Source organism: Brachycentrus maculatus, unplaced genomic scaffold (assembly GCF_059751285.1).
Source record: "Brachycentrus maculatus isolate JH-2025_06_01 unplaced genomic scaffold, ASM5975128v1 h1tg000175l, whole genome shotgun sequence".
Taxonomy (NCBI): domain Eukaryota; kingdom Metazoa; phylum Arthropoda; class Insecta; order Trichoptera; family Brachycentridae; genus Brachycentrus; species Brachycentrus maculatus.
Genome location: NW_028280927.1, coordinates 515,728 through 533,960, shown reverse-complemented (window position 1 = coordinate 533,960; position 18,233 = coordinate 515,728). Strand labels below are relative to the sequence as shown.

The 18,233-nt window shown below is 30.1% G+C and overlaps 1 pseudogene across 1 annotated transcript; it reads left to right on the top strand.

Moving 5' to 3' along the window:
* Positions 1-669: 669 nt before the first annotated feature.
* LOC148308138 (arylalkylamine N-acetyltransferase 1-like) lies at positions 670-17,269 on the top strand (annotated as a pseudogene). Its single transcript, XR_015837711.1, has 4 exons — positions 670-873; positions 8,437-8,638; positions 13,969-14,238; positions 15,285-17,269. The product of XR_015837711.1 is annotated as an arylalkylamine N-acetyltransferase 1-like (transcript).
* The last annotated feature ends 964 nt before the right edge of the window (positions 17,270-18,233 follow it).

The following is an 18,233-nucleotide window of genomic DNA, read 5'->3' as shown; positions in this document are numbered from 1 at the left end:
ACTCCTTTCAAGAACGTCATAAATCAAAATTCATCAATTTTCAGTTGTGCATGTTTTCGGAATGTCCAGAAAATTTACTATATCCCAGCAGAAGCGGCATATTTTTAACTTAATATTTACCCGCCACAGGGCAGAAAGTGTTGTTTTTGCATTTTGAAGAAAAGGTATTGTTTAATTATTTTTAAAAATAATCTAAATATTTTTTTTTAAATGGAGAAAAAACCTTCAGGTTTCACTTTAAAAGATCTTTTGCACAGTAAAATGCTCAGTAAGTGGCTTGATATTTATTTTTAAAACATTGTATTATATTTTTAAACTTTAAAAACGTTCTCCTGAAAAATCGAGTTTTTTTTATTTATGACGTTCTTGAAAGGAGTGAGTGATATCTGCTCTTAAAAATAATATAATTTGAAGAGCAAGTTAACACCGAGTCATATCGATAATTTTTTTTAGGGATAGTTAATATTTTCAGAATTTCAGGATCGCGGCAATTTTCAGGGAATAAAACCGAGAAACAGGGAAGCTCAGTACTACGAAGCAAGAGAGAACTCCCAATCCCGAATACGAGCTTGCCCTATATTACAGACGAGGAGGAAAGAGACGCAACGAAGAAAATCACCATATTCCCGTCTCGGTCACGGCTCATTCCCTAAGCGATTGTCGGCGGGTTAAAACGTCTGGATCCTTATTCCTGGAAAACTAATCATTTCGATAAAGTTGTATTAAAAAGAAATGTACTATTAAGAAGAGTGAAAAACTAATTTCGGTTGGTATTCTTACCAAGTATATAGCAAGTTAAGGGTATTTTGGAGTTTCAATTTAGAGCTTTCTTTAATTTTCTACCTGACACTTGCGATTCTCAATATTATATCGGTAAGTGGTTTCATTGTGTATTCTTACGTTTGATAGATTTATCGCATGTTTACTTTGGTCCTTATACCCTTTTGATTGTTGGATGTTTGACTTTAAGTATGTCCTGTATCGATTTTAACACCCTAATAGATTTTGCTAATAGTATTGACATCTTTAATAAATACATAATAATTTATTTTAAACTTATTTTTATAATAATGTTTCCAAATAAAAGAAAAACAAAAAAGTGAAAAAAAGGTCTTTAAAAAAATTCTTAGTAATTTTGGAATTTTTTTAATACACTTATTGATTTGGCGTTTAATTTGTAGAACTCCGTTTTAAATTTATGTATTAATTTTTTTAATCTACTAAGCTTTACTTGATTAAAAACAAATACAGATTAACATTGTGACAATTGTTTCGCCTAGTTATGGCATTTTCAAATGAATGTTCTTTTGAAAATGACATAGCTAGGCGAAACAATTGTCACAATATTAATTTTTGTGTTTTTTTTATCAATAAAATACAACTTAGTTGACTCAAAAAATCTGTGTTTGATTTTAAAATTAATACATAAATTAAAATTAAATACGTATCCGTGTCGTTTAGTTGTAAGTGCTTTTAACTACCATGAACGTCATAGGTTCAATTTCTTCTTTCTTCTACTATTTCTTAACTCCTATCCGCGCCCAATTGTATATAGGGCACAACATTGTATTGAAGCAGTATTATCTTGATCGTCGATTACATGAAAGCAAAGTTCTGCGTTTCAAATACCAGCATCAGTATAGTGTTATTAAATAAAAATTACGGTAAAAATCACATTAATTTATTTTGACACCCCTGGGAATCGAACCAGAAACCTCTGATATGGTAGCCAACTGTGCTTAACATCACACTACGTTAAATTCCGAGCGGGGGGAGGGTGAATAGGAAAATAACACAAATCACATTTCACCATTATCTTTATTTTATATACATTTTATTTATTACGGCTTCATGATATTGACAATCGAGATATCAGTGCATCAATGCGATGCAGTGAACTATGCACCATTGGGTAAAAACACATAAAGGCAAAAAATCATCACTAACTTTGGTTGGTATTATTTATGAAGTTCTGGGTACCGGCTGATACAAATAATTTTAAAAAATTCACTGTAAAATTTAAAAAGTAATCTTTAATTTATATTTGACGTGTAAGCTTACACGAGTACCTTCCCTTAAAAAAATTAAATTTTATATTATTTTTTCATCGAAATATCAATTAAAGTTCAGAATAAAATATATATATTCAGCTTCAATAAAATATTGTTAAAAGTAAAAATAAAGTATCAGTTACACGCGTCGTGTTAGATTGCAATGTTGTAATAATGGTGTATTGAAAAAATCGTAAAAGTCAAATTTCGCCTAGAAACGGGTTAGGTTTATAGGAAAATGGACCTAATGGAGTATGAAAGATGTCAGTTCAATAATGGAATGGGACAAGGGAGGAGTTATGGGATGCTGGAATACAGGGTAGACAATATTCTGTACCTACACAGTAATGTACTCGTGTATATGTCATACTAATACCACTTAACACTAACACACAGACACTGTGTGCCAGATTGAATTAACATGCTCTTACATACTAAACCTACTTTGATGTCTGCTAGTCATATTTTAATACGTACTTGTCAACTAGTACAGCAATATCTAGGTACTTTTGGTTGAGATCGTTCTTATGTTATGGAATATCAAATTGAAAAGTCGACAAAAGTAAATCGATACCAGATTTATTTTTATTTATTTCCAAAAAACAATTATTCTGAATATTTTTGTTTTATTACCATACCACAAAGTTATCAATGCTTTTAATGTACAAAATATTTTATTTACTGCTTTATTAATAATTTTAATATTTCTGAATATTTTAGTGCTATTGAATTTGTTAGAAAATGAGGATCTCTTTCTTAAAAATAGCCACACTTAATCATATAATTGAGAAAGATCATCGCCTTTTCAGACTCATTCAAATTTAATTTATTTATGCCTTTCATAGGATAAAAGTATTTGACCTAGATTTATGCTTGATTTATGATTTTATGAATATAAAAATTGAAAACTCGACAAAAGTAAATCAAAACCAGATTGAGTTGTTTTATTTCATTTTAATAATTGTCATATGAATATTTCTGGATATTTTTGTACAATTTTATTCGTTAGAAAATGGAAGTTCTTTTCTTAAAAAAAGCTACCCTAAATCATATAATTGAGTAAGCTTTCAACTATTCAGACTCATTGCAATTTACTTAAATTATGCCTTTCATAAGATAAATATACCATAGGATAATAAATAAATATTTTATAGGATGTCAAATTGAAAACTGGACCCAAATACACCAAGACAATATTTGATTATTTTATTTAATTTTAATTATGTCGTGTAATGCGTCCGCCTCCGTAGTGTAATGGTCAGCACGCTCGGCTACCGTTCTGGAGGTCCCGGGTTCGATTCCCAAGGGGGGTAAAATAAATACAGTATAAGTGATTTTTTCACTGACTTATTTATTTAATATTAACCTGGACTGGTACCTGAAGCGGAGGGCTGATCACCTTTCCTTCATGTGTAAACGATCAAGATAACACTGCGTTTATATGACGCAGTGCCCTATGCACCATTGGGGTGCGGATAAGGGTTTTATTATTATTATTATTATTATGTCGTGTAATTAAATTATTTCAATATTTCAGGGTATTTTTGTACAGTTTATTCTATTTGATAAAGAGATTCTCTTTCTTAAAAATAGCATCTCATTATACAATTAATTAAGATCATTAGCAATTCAGAATCATTGCAATTTACTTAAATTATGCCTTTCATAAGATAAAAGTATTCGACCTAGATCGGCTGTCCAAACTCAAAACACAGTAAGGGATTTTTTTTTTGTAGTAGGTTTTTTTGCATTTTTCGGACTAAGTAGATTCTACTTAGTCCAAAAATGCAAAAAAAAAACTACAAAAAAATGTCCGTTACTGTGTTTTACGTTTGGACAGTCGAGATGTATGAATCATTTATATATATGAATAACCTCACCAAAGTAAACGCATTGAAGTCATTTTCTATCTTTCAATTTTCTACCATCACGTACATAGAAGCCTAGGCTACCAAGTAAGAGTCGGCTCCTCGGGCGCCATTTTTCATTTGTCAACGAATACTATTTAACACGTTGGGAGTGGCGTACGCGCGAGGCGAGTACGCCTTATATTTCTGCCCGTGCGGAATACGTGCTAGGCGCGTATAATTGATAATGAGTAAAATGGATTTTAAAAATCATTGCGTAATTGAAAGTGTGCCCTAACAGTCTCGACACAATAATTTATGTCAGTGTGGAATGAATAAAAACAAATACAAAAAATGATTAGTAAATATCATGTATGAATGTATATTTTGCGAATTTAAACTCGGCTTTAGTCCCTTCGAGGAATCATGTTTTTACTTACTTGTCTCAAAGCGAGTATAAACATTGGCTGCGCATGAATGCTACACACAAAGATAATAGTGTGTACTAGTATGAGAATAATTATCATATTGTTTGATATTTTTAATATAGTTTTAGCGTTTTGAAAATTCCTATTCAGTGTCGCTCACTCCTTTCAAGAACGTCATAAATGAAAAATCGACAATTTTCAGTTGTGCATGTTTTCGGAATGCCCAGAAAGTGTACTATATCCCAGCAAAAGAGGCATATTTTAAACTTAATATTTACCCGCTACAGGGCAGAAAGTGTTGTTTTTGCATTTTGAAGAAATGGTATTGTTTATTATTTTTTAAATAATTTTTTATTTATACTTACTATTTTTTAAATGTAGAAAAAACCTTCAGGTTTTGCCTAAAAAGATCTGTTGCATAGTAAAAAGTTCAATAAGTGGCTAGTAATTTATTTTAAATACATTTTATTATATTTTTAAACTTTAAAAACGTTCTCCTGAAAAATCAAGTTTTTTATTTATGACGTTCTTGAAAGGAGTGAGCGATATCTATATATTGAACGTAGTAAACGTGTTAAATGTATGTAGAGAACGTCAATGATTTTTGGACAAAAGTATCCTTGTCAATGTCTATACGAGGGATCCAGATATGGTGTGGGGTGTGTAGATGCCAAAGCTTTTATTGTTTTTTTTCGCGACGTAAAAAAGGTCGTCGTCCGTGAAATAACTGTGAAAATACTTGCACTATCGCGAATCATCATAGACATTGATATCAGGGGAGAGGAAATTTTATCTTGCGACTAATATTTTTCAAATAAGGTTTGATTTAAAAGGCGCCGTGGCGTAATTGGGTAGACGCTCGACTGCGAAACTGGTGTCGCGGGTTAGTATGCAAAATAAAATCAAAAAATATTTATTTGTAATGTTTGTGATGTAATTTTCATATTCGCATTAGTTATCCTTACTATCCTACCTGCATACAAACCATAAAATATTAAAAATATTCTAACCTACTAGTTTAAGACAATTATTTTGTACGTGACATTAAACCGCCATTAGATTTTTTTTAAAACTGTAACTTGTTAAAAATAAAGAAAGTTATTCAAAATAGTTTACTGTTTTTGTATTATCTTTTAATTCGTTTGTTTTTAATTTTACATATCCAAACGTTGTAAAGGGTCCGCCAAATAACTTTTTTTTTTCAAAAACAGGGCGCAAAACATCGAGTGTAGCTTCGGCTGTGTGGCACGTAGCGCCGTCCTGTTGAAACCAAATGTTGCCAATATCCTCCTCTTCAATTTTTGTGAACAAAAATCCGTTCAACATGGCCCGATAACGATCGCCATTGACTGTAACGGCCACTTCTTGCTCATTTTCAAAGAAAAATGGCCCAATTATGCCTCTGGACCAAAATCCGCACCAAACAGTGACTCGTTTTGGGTGTACCGGCTTTTCAATGTATGCGTGCGGGTTTTCTGTGCCCCAAATACGACAATTTTGCTTGTTTACATACCCGCCAAGATCAAAATGAGCTTCATCCGAAAAGATGATTTTTTTGGCAAAATCGGCATCTTCTGTAAGTCGATCGCAGGCCCACTCAGCGAAGCGAAAACGCATTGGATGGTCAGTTGGCTTCAACTCCTGAACCAATTGGACTTTGTATGGCGTCATACCAAGGTCTTTATGCAAAATTCGTCTCAATGATGTCTCCGAAATGTTCAATTGTTGAGAACGACGGTGAATTGATGTTGATGGCGCTTCACGCACACTTTCTGCCACAACATCGATATTCTCGGGTGTACGCACTGTTTTTGGCTTTTCACGCTTTGGTTTATCGATGAGGATGCCAGTTTCTTTCACTTTTTTCACAAGATAACGAACATACGGAGCTGACGGTGCTTCTCTTCTTCCAAAAACCGTACGCAATTTTCGCACACATTCTGCAACATTACCATGATTTTCAAAGTAATGTCGCAATATTTCCCAGCGTTGTTCAAGCGTATACACAACCATATTCGCTCAGCGGAAGGATAAAACTAATTATCTGTCAAATCAGACATGAGCTAAGTGTTACCATTCACGAAATAAGCACTAGTTGAAAAAAAAAACTTTAGATGGCGGACCCTATATTATGTTTTATATAATTATTTATTTTAATCTAGGGAATCAAAAAAAATATTCGTGATGAATATTACAAAACATTGTAAATATATAAAGATTTTATATTATAAAATACATATTTAAAAATTAAATAATAAACGCCACATTTTCATCGATACATAAAATTTTAATAAATTATAAATAAAACACTTTTTTTTACCACTATTATATTCTTACGACTGGTTTTGGAAGCTCTTGTCCGCCTCCGTAATGTAATGGTCAGCACGCTCAGCTACCGTTCTAGAGATTCCTGATTCGATTCCAAGGGGGGTCAAATAAATATAAGTGATTTTTTAACTCTAATATTAATTTCATATTACCCTGGACTGGTACCTGAAGTGGAAGGTTGATCACCTTTCCTTCATATGTTTACGATCAAGATAACACTGCGTTTGTATTATCTAGTGCCCTATGCACCACTGGGGTGCGGATAAGGGTTTGAATCAAACGTTTTGGAAGCTACAGATGCTTCCATTTACGGGTTTGAAAATATACTCATTTGTATTTGAACGCGTAAATGAGAGCATCTGTATCTTCCGCAACTATTCGTGACAATATAATATATATGTAATATCATAAAAAAATAATATAATACTCAATTGGTAAAATACAATTGTATTATTTATAATTTCATTGTAAATTTACAAAAAAACTACTCAAGTAGCTTTATTTTAAACCATTATGCACTGTAAATATGTAGAACATTAAAGAAAATGAGATTTAATATAATATAATAATTTATATTTTGATTTTTTAAAGTATAAAAGTCAGTTTTTAATAACAAGACAATGTAAATGTTACGTAAATTTTTACGTTCGCCGTTAACTACAGAATACATGTTTTTTTTCTCTTTGCTGTTTATTTATAAAAAATAAAGTGTTTTTATTTATAATTTCATCATATCTTACCACAAAGTGGCTGCCGAAGTAATAAACAACAAAAATTGTAATAATTCGAAAAAGGCGTATGACAGCCTTTCATTAATATTGCTATATCGGGGTTAAAAGGGTTGTTTTAAGGGGTGAGAATTATAAATCTCTTTCATTTCCACCCGCAGCCGGTTTTATTATCTACCCCATTACCAACATATTACAAACCTTGACCTCATTCAATTACGAGCGCAAAAATGTTTATAGTATTTTTTATTTAAAAAAAGTACATGGGTAAGAATCATTTCATATTGATCATAAATAAATGATTCTTTTAACATATTAATTTTTTATAAGAATCATGTTTACAGTTTCAATTTGTATATTCAGTTTAAATTTGTATTTGTTATTTTTTTTCTTCTTCTAATCCTTATCTACACCCAATGGTGCATAGGGCACTGCATTGTATTGACGCAGTGTTATCATGATCGTTACTTACATGAAGGCAAGGTGATCACTCCTGCACTTCTAAATATTCGAGACGAAAGAGGTGTCATTTGTTGCTGCAGACCAATCCACAGGATAGAGACAATATAATAATAAAATTGTAAAATCAACAAAATCAATTTTCATCCCCCCCTGGGAATCAAACGCGGGACCTCTAGTACGGTAGCTAAACACGCAAACCATTACACCACAGATAAAAACCAAAGTTTCTTTAAAGTGATATGAGTTTGATCTAATATTATTAATATTTACAGCACGTGCTATGAGGTTACTTCTTTTTATTTTTATGTTTTTATTTACAAAAAAAAATAGTATATAAACTACTCACAGTACACTTATAGTATATTATGTTTCACACACGTTAGTGGTATGGTAGTGACGTGTAGTATTATTTGCATGCTGTTGTGGTGATTGTCCTGACGAAGAGACTGGTATGTCTCGAAATCGGTAGAGAAATAATAAAATAATAAAATTAGTGGTTATATATTAATATTACTAACATTTTTGTAATAAAAAAATTTAAAAAATCAGATTTTTACTTTGATGGAACTAAAGTGTCGTTTTTCTCTTTCAGATTTAAGATGCAGTTTCGCATTATTGGCGAGGAAGACTACGACCTGGTGATAGACCACCTGCGGAGTTCATTCTTTAGTGATGAACCCCTCAACAAGGCCGTGGAGCTGTGTGCGCCTGGAGAAGGCCACGAGGAGTTGGAGAAGCAGTGCGTGGAGACCATGAAGGACGGCTACTCCATACTCGCTACGGAAGATAACGAGGTAATCAATATTTTAGTCATTACACTTTCATAAATTGTATGACTGGAAACATGAAATTCTCATGGATCTTCCTCGATAGACATCTAGAGGAAGACCAAAGAATTCATGGATGCTGCAGAAATAAAATACGATTATACGGCTTAAGTTGTTCATGAGAGAAGGATCTACAACCAAGAGATGAGAAGAGCTGACCCCAACAGTCTACAAAGACTATAAGTTGGGATGAAGCCAGGAAAAAATACGTCCTGTTATCCATGCATAACGATTCTTCAATTCAATGTCGGAATTTATAATCGTATAAAGTTGTTTTTGAAATTTTGTAAAATAAAAAGGATACGGTGTTCTCATTTCTGAATTTAATGTTTAAAATTTGTAATATCGCTCACTCCTTTCAAGAACGTCATAAATCAAAAAACTTGATTTTTCAGGAGAACGTTTTTAATGTTAAAAAATATAATACAATGTATTAAAAATGAATATCAAGCCACTTATTTAACTTCTTACTGTGCAACAGATCTTTTTAGGTAGAACCTGAAGGTTTTTTCTCCATTTGAAAAATATGTAATATATTTAAAAAAAATAATTAAACAATACCTTTTCTTCAAAATGCAAAAACAACATTTTCTTCACTGTAGCGGGTAAATATTAAGTTTAAAATATGCCTCTTTTGCTGGGATAAAGTACATTTTCTGGGCATTTCGAAAACATGCACAACTGAAAATTGACGATTTTTGATTTATGACGTTCTTGAAAGGAGTGAGCGATATGTAAAAATAACTTACTGACCAATTTTTACTGATATCTTAAAAGAGAAGAATATGTTTTTGCGATGAGAATATCATTTGTTAGTATTTACAATGCTTACATTTGATGGTAAAATTAAAATAATTCCTTTCACCATTCTTTCCATTATTGACATATTACTGATATTACTAAATTTTTTTATTTTATTCTAAACTTAATCGCTTTTTTCATCTTATATACCAGAAATATAAATGATTAAAACATTAATTCAATTAATTATCTCAATTAAAAGGGATTATAAAAAAAACTGGAAGGAAAAGAAACATCAGTTGGAAATTCTGAAATAAAAGACAGGGCAAAGAAAAATTGAGAGCTTAGTTTTATAAAGCCTTAATCTTTTTTCCTATTGACGTTTTGTGAGAGAAGTTGAAAAGAGATTTTACGCGAAGACAAAATGACATTTAAACTTATGTAGGGACAATAAATCGAGCTTTATAAAGAGCTTTAGTCTGACTATAATGAAGTTCTAAAGTTAGTCTTTGGTGAAGATGTTCGTCAGACTGATAATATAACAAAGATATCCATTATCTATACTAATGATTCTTTGATACTTGATTTAAAATACTATTTTTCTTAGTTCAATTTGAAAAAATAGTACCTTTTTTTAAAATGAAAAGAAAATTGTAAATGCCAAATCCGAATGTGATTAAGTGTTTTTAAAAAAACCTTACATAACCTAAGAATTAAATGTACATATCGCTCACTCCTTTCAAGAACGTCATCAATCAAAAAACTTGATTTTTCAGGAGAACGTTTTTAATGTTTAAAAATATAACACAATGTATTAAAAATGAATATCAAGCCACTTATTGTACTTTTTACTGTGAAACAGATCTTCTGAGGTAAAACCAGAAGGTTTTTTCTCCATTTGAAAAATATTTTGTATATTTTAAAAAATAATTAAAGTACACCATTTCTTCAAAATGAAAAAAACAACACTTTTTGTCCTGTGGTGGGTAAATATTAAGTTTAAAATATGCCTCTTTTGCTGGGATATAGTACATTTTTTGGGCATCCCGAAAACATGCACAACTGAAAATTGTCAATTTTTGATTTATGACGTTGTTGAAAGGAGTGAGCGATATGTTCATTACACACATAAAAAATGCAAGCTAAATTAAGGTTATTCTTATAATTTAATCACTTAATTGGTTTCTTACAAACATCATGTGTAATGTACAATTGTAATTAATTTATCATGATTTTTTTAAAAGTTTGTTTGTTTTTCATTAACAAATTATAATACCTATTGGCATTTCATAAAAAAAAAACTGAAAAATTCAATAAATATCTATATTTTAGATGCCATTAGAATAATGGTTTTAAAATACTTAAGTTCTACGTTTGCGTTTTATATTATTTTATATACTATTTGTACCTGGACATTGCTGTGGCGCAATCTGGCTAAATGGAAAATAAAGAAAAGAAAAAGGACATTTCTATTATGTTAAAGTTCATGATGTTTGTGGGTATAAAATAATTAACAAAGTATTAAGAAGCGCGCTGTCCACTATGACCAATGTATAATAGTAATGTTCAGCTGTTATGTTGCCATTGAAATAAAAAATATATTTGAAAAAGTACGATTTTATCTGGGACATAAAATTTCTCACTTTCAAAACTTAAAAGTGATCACTTAAACCAGCCTATAACGGTCCTTAGCCCCGTAAATGCTCAGACTTCCATATTCATCTTCATCCGTGTTGATTTGCCAAAAAATAATATAAAAAATATTTAAACGACTTCGTTTGTTTCAAGGTAATTCATCAGAAAATCTCGGAGACGTGGTAATATTTTTCACGAATTTTCATTTGAAATGAATTGAAAATTTCTTTAGAAAATTTTATTTTGTTTAGTGCAGATGCTCACAGTGAAATGCGAACGTTTTGAAATACGAAATACAGAAGGTGTCGGGGTGAGAAGTGAGAAGCGCGATAATGGTAAATAATTGAGGAAAGTATTGGCGAGGAAATTTTTGAGTTATCACGATCTCTCTCCCCGAATGGGGAAAATACTTCGCGTTTATTACGGCCAAAACCCCAGACGTGATCATAATCGACTTTTGTATTTGGAGTGACTGAAATCGGAATTCCTCCGAGAGGTCGAACGTAATTTGGCTGGACTTTTGGATTACCAAACCCTCGACTGATACGGCTGAAATATGTGCCCTCGGCACTGGAAATTTCAGTGAGGGCACATTATTGAATCTCGTAATTGTATTTTTGAAGAAATAAATAAATCAAATATACATCACAATGTTTTGATCATGTCCAAATACTAGTTCACATATTCAAATAAAAGGATCTCTTCTAAATAAAAGGTCTCCTCATCTCAATATAGATGGCTATAGTGAATTCACATGTATAGGGTTATGAAATTAATGATACTCGTATATGTAGGAGTTCCTAAAATTGAAGTAGTGATGTTGACATTCATGGGTAGAACTATAGAATCGCAGTGATTTTTGAAAGATACAATATGTATATATTTCTATATACATTTCTATATATATATATATATATATATATATATATATATATATATATATATATATATATATATATATATATATATATATATATATATATATATATATATATATATATATATATATATATATATATATATATATATATATATATATATATATATATATATATATATATATATATATATATATATATATATATATATATATATATATATATATATATATATATATATATATATATATATATATATATATATATATATATATATATATATATATATATATATATATATATATATATATATATATATATATAGTCTAATTATGCTTTATCTTCTTCTTACCCTTATCCGCACCCAATGGTGCATAGGGCACTGTGTCGTATTGATGCAGTGTTATTTTGATCGTTACTTAACTGAAGGCAAGTAAGGTGATCACTCCTGCCTTCACTTCAGAGACCAGTGTAGGGTCATTTTAAATAAATATAAGAGTGTTAAATCACTAATATTTCTTCTCAAACCACCTGGAAATCGAACCCGGGACCTCCAGCACGGTAACTAAACAAGGCGGACGAAATATATCTATTTTTAATAAGTTGAAATTTTTATATTTGATTTTATTTTATTTGTGCGGGAATTGTACAGCTTTACATATATAAAAATTATATTATAAACAATAGTTACATTAACAATTATAAACATTACATTACATTACATTTAACCTGCACCTTTATTGTTTCTGTAAGCTTGTTTTGTTCGCACTGTATTTCATTTATTGTAATATGTTTTTCATTGTTTGTGAACCATAAATAAATAAAATAAAATAAATTAACAAAAATAGTTACGTTAAAAAAAGCCAATTAAACAATTTCACATTTATGTTATAAAACTATTAAAAAAACATATTATAAATAGGATAAATTTTGAATAAACTACATATTTATTTAATGACAATATTTTAAGAGCTGAAACATTACTTCTAAAGCTCTAGTAAAGGCCGTGTACATTCAGAACAAAGCTTTTATTTCGTTAAGCAGGCTTTATTGATTGGTCGGGTGCTCCGATAAGCCTTCATCGTCCTTGAAGGCTTATGTTTTTATGTATATTATTTTCTTACTTCGGATAAATTGTTTTCTGTGATAATTATCGGACTATAAAGTCAAATGTTTCAATAATAAGCGAAAAAAGTACATACAACATGTTTCCATGTTGGTTGAACGCAGACCACTATAGGATATAGGATGCAAATCTATACACAAGTAATCTTTCTCTAGTTTTGTTTATAAATAAATATGTTTATATAAATGTATACATATGAGTATATAAATTACAATAAGGAATTCACATTCTATGCTACTTGTAATATATTGGAGATAAAAATACTTTCACTTAAAAAATAAAGCATAGTATTCAATATGTATATTAAATTTTGAAACTCGAAAATTTTCAGAAGTAAATTATTTCGCTACAATTTTTTTTTTGCATCTTGCATACATTTAAATAAAATGGTCTTTGTCAAGTAAAAGCTAATTCAAACCAACCATAGATGTTACTACGCACTTAAACGTAAAGCGACTCGAGATTTATGATATTTGGATGAGTTTAAAAAAATATATCGTGGCTTTCAATCTTGGGCAGAATGGTGAATGTTATACGTATATATAAAGTGATCATTTAACCAGCCTGTATAAAAGACTTATTAAATATAGACTTCCTGTAAACACTTAGACTTCCATATTATACTTCATCACTTGGCAGGCGCCGTGGCGTGGTTAGGTATACCTACGCTCGACTGCGAAACTGATATCGCGAGTTCGAAACCCGCCAATTGCGAAATAAATGCAAGAGAGATATGTTTTCAATTAGTCTTAGTGTTTGTAATCTGTTTTTCACAATTACCTTCCATGTCTTTATTATTCTACCCGCAGACAAGCGTCTGTAAAGTAGAGCCTTTGAGTGCTATTCCTTCAAAAAAAGTCGTTGAGATGTCGAATTGTAATTTTTTGAATTTAAAGTGTGGTAAATTTTCATTAAAGATCCTTGGAGTGGCACTAAACGGAGTTTTGAGACCGGGTGATACCACGAAGGCATTACAGAAGTTGAAGACCACGGATGACGTGAAGTACTTCAAGATCTTCAATCTGCTGTACAGCATCACGGAGAAACTGGACCTCTTCACCGAGTACCAGGTGGAGAGCATCATGGAGTGCAGAATCATGTCCGTGGGGCGCAGGGCAAGGGGTAGAGGACTGGCAGGAGAGCTGATGAAGAGGAGCATACAGGTGGCCAAGGATAATGGATTTAAGGTATGATCATCACATTACATCGAAAGATTTCAGAGGTATACTCTAGATCAGTGTTACGCAAACTTTTTCTGTTCAAGGTACACTTGCCATGTCAAGAAATTTTAGAAGTACACAAAAAAAAACAAAGTTTATTTGTAATTATGCTTCAATAACTTCAATTATTAACATTATTTAAATAATATAAACCGAAAACATTTATAATATATGATGTTTGATGCGAAAAGCGAGCCTGCTAGCTGATCACAGGCGAGTAAATTTTGGAGCAATTGTTGATAAGGTTGCTCTCACCTTTTCATTGATCGTCCTGCGTTTTTTTAAAAATTATTTTTATTAATAGTAGTAGAGTCGAAAATCCCAATTCTCATGTTCTTCGCGCAACAAAGCGTCTCGCACTCATAGCTCTCAGATATTTTAAAGAAAAAGTGGTGTTTACTAGGTAAAATTTTAATTAAAAATTCATTGATTAATATCTTTAATGTAACGAATCAATTAATAAAATTATTCGTACATATTATTAAAAACGAACCATTTTTTCATTGTTGGGTAATATATCCAAAATTAAACAAGGTTCATTGGATTGAATTCTACATTTATTTATGTATAAGTTAATACGTGACGCGTTTCGTCTTTTTAAGATTTTTAAGACATTATCAAACACTTTTATTAACATATACAAAAATAAATGTAGAATTCAATCCAATAAACCTTGTTTAATTTTAAATATATTACCGAACAATTTAATATGGAATTCTACCAACTGTCTGCAGTTACAATAAATGTACATTTTTGTCATAACGTGAAAATATAAATGTGAGAAAAACTAATTATTTGGTTTTTTTTATCGAAGGTAATTTATTTTTATTTTTTATAATCTAGTTATTTTTATCAGTAGCAAAGCTTTGTTTTTAAAAAATATCTCATTGAAAAATAGAGAGCTTATCTAATAATAATAAGTTTGTGTGAAAGTTCTACATTTCGATGCGTCGTAAGTCTTCCTATTCGATATAGATTTTATTTGTACCGAGTTAATCTGGACTTTTTTTCAGTTGATGAAAGGAGATGCCACTGGAGATTTTTCGCAGAGAGAAAAACGGGCTGAAAATGATAAAGGAGTTATATTATAGTGACTATTTGGACCCTGAAACTGGACTTCCGGTGTTTCAAGTACCACCTCCTCATGAAAAAATTATGATTATGATCTTAAGATTGGACTAAAAAGCACACAAAACACGAAAAAATGGATTAATCAGACCAATCTACCGATTTCATTGAAAATGTTTTTATAATTCAAGATAGTTATTTATTGACTATTAATTGAAGCTTGTGTTTGGAAATGGCTGATGTCATAGTGCAAGTTTGGTTTAAAAATGGATAATATCATTTTGTATGTTTAAAAAAGTTTATTTAGCAATATTACAGGAAATCGTGCATGACAAAACAAATCATCAATCTGTATACAGCCTGGTTCCAGCTTCCATGCATATTTTTACAAGTACTGAAATGAAAAGGTCTAATAATCACAATTGAACACTAGCGTGACTAATATCATTTCGGCTAATTTATTGCAACGTTCTTCTAACCTTTATCCGCACCCCAATGGTGCATAGGGCACTGCATTATAAACACAGTGTTATCTTGATCGTCAACACACGAAGGAAAGGTGATCAGCCTTCCACTTCAGGTACCAGTCCAGGGTAATATTGAATAAATATTAGAGTGAAATAATCACTTATATTTATTTGACCCCCTCTGGGAATCGAACCCGGGACCTCCAGCATGGTAGCCTAGCGCGCTGACCATACCATTACATTACGGAGGCGGACTTATTGCAAGGTAATTCAACAAATCCAAAAACATGTTTTGTTCTGCCAGAATTACACATTTTAAATGAGAAAATCATATGCCATTCGTTTTTGTAGTGAAAAGAGGATGGGATAGATAGTCTGATTAATATCTGGTCAAAATAACAACATAAAAGAAATCCTAAAAAAAATTAACTTCACTAAACTATAATATTGTGACAATGTAATGTCGTTTGAACGTAATTTGGCTATTTGGTTAAAGATATGTTTTGTTCAAATTTGAGAAATTAATGAATATTATCGATTCAATAAACATATCTCTAAGTATTATGTTTCAATGAAATAAACACGTCATAACACTTTTTTGGTGGATAATCTACTCTGGGAGAACCTGCTCTTACAGCGGAAAGTAATGAAAAACATGTTACAGCTTTCGTTTTTCAATATCTTCTTAAAGTAATGCATCGATAATATTATCAAGTATGCATACATTTTTATGTGGATATTATTAGTATTAAAAACGTGCAAAAGATTTCTTTTAAACATTCATAATAATATAAAGAAGATAAGTTACATTTAACTAGTAGTAAAATTTAACGGAAAAAATGTCTGAAAAAACCCCTATCAAGGGCCCTAATATTTTAACGCTTTTTACTAAAATAATCATTTTAACCTTAAACAATACGTGTGATTAACCGTGAAATATTTTCAAGAAATGCAGAAAATCTGTAGACATACGAGTATTTACGAGTTTAGAAATAATTAAAAGTTCATAGATAAGACAATAATAGAACTATTTTAAATAAATGTTTTAGATGTGTATTGAGTGTTTGTAATAATTAGTTATATATCTTGTATTTTAAATATATTATTTATGAGTATTTGAAAAATGAAATAAGTATTCAAAAAATTTAAAAAATCGAAAAGTATTCTGTGTATACATTTAATCATATTGTGTATACACACACACATATACAATAACATAATATGATTATGTGATAAATACACTTCATTTTCAAATTGTTTTTGTTTTAAGTTATAATAGTTCGATATTTTATTTCGTTATGTCGATACAGAAACATAAATCTTAACTAAGGTTGACTATTTTACGAAAATGGGTTTTTAAATAGATTGTTGAAGGTTATTAATAATGGACTTTTTATGGTTTTATTTACAATTTTATATTACATTTTTTTGCATACCATTACTCTCATATCGAATATATTAAGTTGAAGGTTAATATTTTATTAAAAAATGAATTATTTTATTAAAATCTTTAAATCATTTTATTATAACAAATACATATGTGATTCCAAATAAGTTTTTCAGAAATTGACAGATTTATTTGTAAATATCAAAAAAATAAATACATGTTTTTGATTAAGACAAGGTTGGAGTGGTAAATATTACACACTGTTGAAAGTGATTACTCAAACCAGCCAATGATGACAATCCATGTCATAAACAGTGAAAATACCTTAACTTTATTTATCATAAAAACTTTCATTTTTCCGTTGAGATATTTATGAAAAAAATTTTTGAAACATTCTCTTGTGGTGATAATCTAATATTTTGAATTAAGCTTAGAACACGTTAAAAATTATTTAAAAAATAAATGTTTTTGGTTTTTTGGACTAAACTGAGTGAATTTTCGAAAGTGTTTTTAAAGAGAATATAAAACACTGCCGTAAATTAAATATCTAACTTAACCCATCAAATTATTGAACGATTTAACACATAAAAATGATAATGAAATAGAACTTTTAAGGATGCAACGTTAATTTCAAAGAGAAAAAAATAAACTATCGATTTATTGTTAATACTGAGTCTGTAATGATACTGTTAATAAATATTTATTTGTTCAAGATGAAATAACTATGAAAGTATTGAATATAGTAATAATTTCATCTTATTAGATGAAATTGTAAGTTTTCAGTTTTTATATGTATTTTATTGTTTTTTCATAGATGGTATTGATTTTTATCCAAAGATTTTTTAATATGGAAAATTTATTTATTTAAAATTTCTAAATTAAATTTATAATACTGTCCTCATCATTGATCGTTCACTTTGTGTAATACCACTTTAAAAAACGTTACTTCGGTTTTGGAATTATCATTCCATCATCAGGTCAAGTGTAGACTAAAGTAAAATTGTTACGGTCTGACATTTATACAAAACTGAAACTTGAAA